Genomic DNA, 4,654 nt, shown 5'->3' with positions numbered 1-4,654 from the left:
GCCTAAAGATGTTGTCCAGCTTGAAAATACACATGGGTAGGCTCAGGTCCCTCCTTCAACAAGTAAAGTTTGAGCTGTTATTTTGTTTGTTTGTTTGTTTGTTTTCTGAGACTGAGTCTCACTCTGTCGCCCAAGCTGGAGTGCAGTGGCACTATCTCGGCTCACTGCGAGCTCCGCCTCCCAGGTTCAAGCGATTCTCCTGCCTCAGCCTCCCGAGTAGCTGGGACTACAGGCGCCCGCCACCAGGCCCGACTAATGTTTTGTATTTTTAGTAGAGACGGGGTTTCACTATGTTAGCCAGGATGGTCTCGATCTCCTGATCTTGTGATCTGCCCGCCTCGGCCTCCTAAAGTGCTGGGATTACAGGTGTGAGCCACTGCGCCCAGCCTCATTGGACATTATGTCTCTAGAGAATCAGGCTCCGAAAAATGACAAAGAAGGTGGCTTCTAAGACTGGGAATGATGGTGATTCAGCTGGGCTAAGACCACAGCAGGTCTCTGATAACTGCGGTTATACATACATTTATAAAATCAATTTCATCATCCCCGATTAGTCACAATGGGCCTGACCCCATCAGCAGAGGCAGAAGTACCGAGGACTGTACTGGAATGTAGCCAACTCCTAGGCTGTAGTGAAGTCCTAACATGTAAAGCCAAAACAAACCCATGACGGTACCATCCTGTGACAAGGAAGAAATGAGAAGAAAAGATTGCAAAGCTACCAACAGCGAATCAGTCCTTGTAAGGAACATGCTAGGCATTGGGGATGACTCAATGATGCATGAAAATACTCAAGCCCCAATAAATGGCTCATCTGAGAAAATGAGAATGAACTGTGTTGAGCATGAGAAAAGACGGATTCTATTCCTGGGACACAGTAGGCTCACAACCAAGGGCATTACTGTAATTATGGTAATATCTGAGTACTAAAATTTGAAACCGTATTGCTGTAACTAAACATTTATCAGAATTCCCTGCCTGTCTTCTAAGACCAAATCATAGGTGGATATATCCTCAGGAAATGATAGAGTTTCCATTCCTGGCATGGTCTAGGTAGTAATTGATCACTATATTGCTTGGAGGACCCCTTTCCAGATACCCTGGGAAGACCTCTTACGCTTGGTCAAATAACAAAGTATTGAGGCACTGTGTGTTTCTGAAGCTATGTTTTTGTTGTTGTTGTTTGTTTGTTTGTTTGTTTTTAGTTAATGTCTTTTATTAACTCATACACAGTTACTTGTCTTTTGGTTTGTTGAAGCAGTAAGTCAGACAACATTTGCCACAATAGTGTCTGTCAAAGTGGCTTGCCATAAACACTCCAGCACCACATTCATTGGAAGGGCACTAATTTTGTCATTCTCACCCACCTTATAATATTCCAGGACATCCAGCTTCACCTTCTTTCTCTTGTGCTTATTCTTCTTGTGAGTGGGGTAAGACTTCTTCCTTTTCTTAGCACCACCACAAAGTCTCAACAAAAGATGAAGAGTAGACTCCTTTTGAATGTTGCAGTCAGACAAAGTACGTCCATCTTCCAGTTGCTCGCCAGCAAAGATCAGTCTTTGCTGATCAGGAGGAATTCCTTCCTTATCCTGGATCTTGGCCTTTACATTTTCTGCCGTATCTGAGGGTTCAACCTCAAGGGTGATAGTCTTCCCCCTTAGGGTTTTCACAAAAATCTGCATTTTGGTGGTGGCTCCACTGCAGATGGCAGATCAAAAAGGAAGCTGAAGCATATATTTAGGTTGATAAGTTGCATCATAAATATATATATACACACACACATACACACAAACATATACACACATATGTACACACAAACATATACACATATATATACATATATTTTATATTATTTGTTTAACTCAGAATACATATATATGTGTGTGTGTATATGTCTGTGAAGGTGGCTAAACACTTCATATATATACACACACTAGAATATATATTATATAAAATATACTAGAATATATTTATATAAGTTATACATATATACAAATTATATATATAAATTGTAAAGTTGGCCGGGCGCAGTGGCTCAAGCCCATAATCCCAGCACTTTGGGAGGCTGAGGCAGGCAGATTATGAGGTCAGGGGTTTGTGACCAGACTGACCAACATGGTGAAACCCTGTCTCTACAAAAAATACAAAAATTAGCCAGTCGTGGTGGTGGGCACCTGTAATCCCAGCTACTTGGGGGGCTGAGGCAGAAGAATTGCTTGAACCCGGGAGGTGGGTTGCAGTGAGCCGAGATCGCGCCACCGCACTCTAGCCTGGGTGACAGAGAGAGACTCCGTCTCAAAAAAAAAAAAAAAAGTTAAGTTTGTGATAGTAACGGCCTACTTCCTTTTTTTTTTTTTTTAGACACAGTCTCGCTCTGTCATCCAGGCTGGAGTGCAATGGCGTGATCTTGGTTCACCACAACGTCTGCCTCTCGGATTCAAGCAATTCTCCTGCCTTAGCCTCCCGAGTAGCTGGGATTACAGGCGTGTGTCACCACGCCCAGCTAATTTTGTATTTTTAGTAGAGATGGGGTTTCAGCATGTTGGTCAGGCTGGTCTTGAACTCCTGACCTCAAGCGATCACCTGCCTAGGCCTCCCAAAGTTCTGGGAATACAGGCATGAGCCACTGTGCCTGGCCACTTGTATGTCAATCACAGTGCTAGTCACAATAGCAAAGATATAGAACTAACCTGAGTGCCCATCAATGGATGACTGGATAAAGAAAATGTCTTTTTTTTTCTTTTTTTTTTTCTTGAGACAGCGTCTCGCTCTGTCACCCAGGCTGGAGTGCAATGGCACAGTCTTGGCTCACTACAACCTCTGCCTCCCGGGTTCAAGCAATTCTTTTGCCTCAGCCTCCCTAGTAGCTGGAATTACAGGTGCCCACCACCATGCCCGGCTAATTTTTGTATTTTTAGTAGAGACAGGGTTTTGAATTCTTGACCTCAGGTGATCCACCCACCTTGGCCTCCCAAAGTGTTGAGATTACAGCGTTAAGCCACCATGCTCGGACAAGAAGATGTTTTATATGTGTGTATATACACACACACACACACACACACACACATATACACACACACTATGGAATACTATGATTCCGTAAAAAGAATGAAATAATATCTTTTGCAGCAACATGGAAGGAAATGGAGGCTATTATCTTAAGCAAAATTACTGAAAAACAGGAAATCTGCATTTGTACCTCCTCAATATATAAAAATGAAAAAATAAAAAGTAAAATTAGAACAAAAAATATTTTATACCAGCACATATAGAAATATTTTTATATATCATTTATGCAAAAATATGTCATATATTATGTATGCATACTTATGTACACATACATATACACAAGTATATAACATATCTAACTCAGTATATATAATATATAATGGATATATATGCATTAGATATACACACATACATACACACACACATACAGTATACATGCTTAAAGAGTGTTCAGCTCCCTTCAGAGATGGTAGGATTTTTTTTTTTTTTCAGTCAGGATCTCACTCTCTTGCCCAGGCTGGAGGGCAGTGGCGCAGTCATAGCTCACTGCAGCCTTGACCTCCTGGGCTCAAGGCATCCTCGTGCCTTTGCCTCTGTGCTGGGATTATAGGTGTGCACCACCACACCTGGCTAGTTTAAAAACTTATTTTTGGTAGAGATGGGAGGGGTGTTCTAATGTTGCCCAGGTTGGTCTCGAACCCCCGTGCCTCTCAAAGTGCTGAGATCACAGGTGTGAGCCTCTGCGCTCAGCCAGATGGTACAATTTTGATTCCTCTCATATTTAACAACACCTGCACCTATCATTGTATTGAATTTATAGCTCATTCTGGTTTAGGGTCAGGGACTTATTCCTTCGGAATGGCAGAGTTCAGCATTTCCTGACTCCACTGCAAATTAATGCCACTTCATTAAGGCGATAATGACCCTTCCATGCCTAACTCACAGGGATTTTCCTTTTTTGTCTCTCAAGTAATAGGCTGTGGTTTCTCAAGGATTTTTATGATCCTTCCAGATGAAAGCTGCTTTGTCAAGCAAGGTGTTGAGAAACGTGCAGGGTCCATTTCTAAGAAGAGGTAGCTATGTGGTCAAGTTCAGAGTGGGATCGGTGGAGTCAGACTAACCAGCAGCCCAAGCAGAGTTTGACGCTGCAAATCTGTGCCACGTTCTTCTTCCTGCGCGCAATCTGCAGGCAAAGACATCTGCTTAATTGGGTGTGAAACCCGGGCCTTGATTAAAGGGACTTTATGAGGCCGCAGCCTTGCATTTCCAAGGTCAGGCCCTAGTGGAGAGGGCGCGCGTTCCGCGGGGTGACACGAACTCTTCCTGAGTGCGCGTTCCTGGCTGGCCCTTAACCCCTCAGCCAGGCAGGGCTTGGCAGGGCCGTTTCCTGTCCTAACTAGGATCAAGGGATTGCATGGCTTGCTGGTGAAGCTTGCTTGGCAGGGCCGTGACCTGTCCTAACCAGGCTCAGGGAATGGCGGGGGCCTGCTGGTGTCGCATATGTTTTGCATTCCAGCTCAGGATTTTGTAGAGCATAGAGAGCGGGTGTCACCCCCGGGGGGATATGCCACCCACAAAATGCAGGTGGAGGCTGGGGCGAGGCTGGCAGCCAGGGGCCAGAAATACAAAGCTTGAGCCAGGT

The 4,654-nt window shown here is 44.1% G+C and overlaps 1 pseudogene; it reads right to left on the bottom strand.

Moving 5' to 3' along the window:
- Positions 1-1,233: 1,233 nt before the first annotated feature.
- On the bottom strand, positions 1,234-1,685 carry LOC105523265 (annotated as a pseudogene).
- Positions 1,686-4,654: the final 2,969 nt, after the last annotated feature.

The sequence above is a fragment of the Colobus angolensis genome, unplaced genomic scaffold (assembly GCF_000951035.1).
Source record: "Colobus angolensis palliatus isolate OR3802 unplaced genomic scaffold, Cang.pa_1.0 Scaffold459, whole genome shotgun sequence".
Lineage (NCBI taxonomy): Eukaryota > Metazoa > Chordata > Mammalia > Primates > Cercopithecidae > Colobus > Colobus angolensis.
Note: the sequence above shows the minus strand (reverse complement) of the source record. Positions and strands in the feature narration are given on the sequence as shown.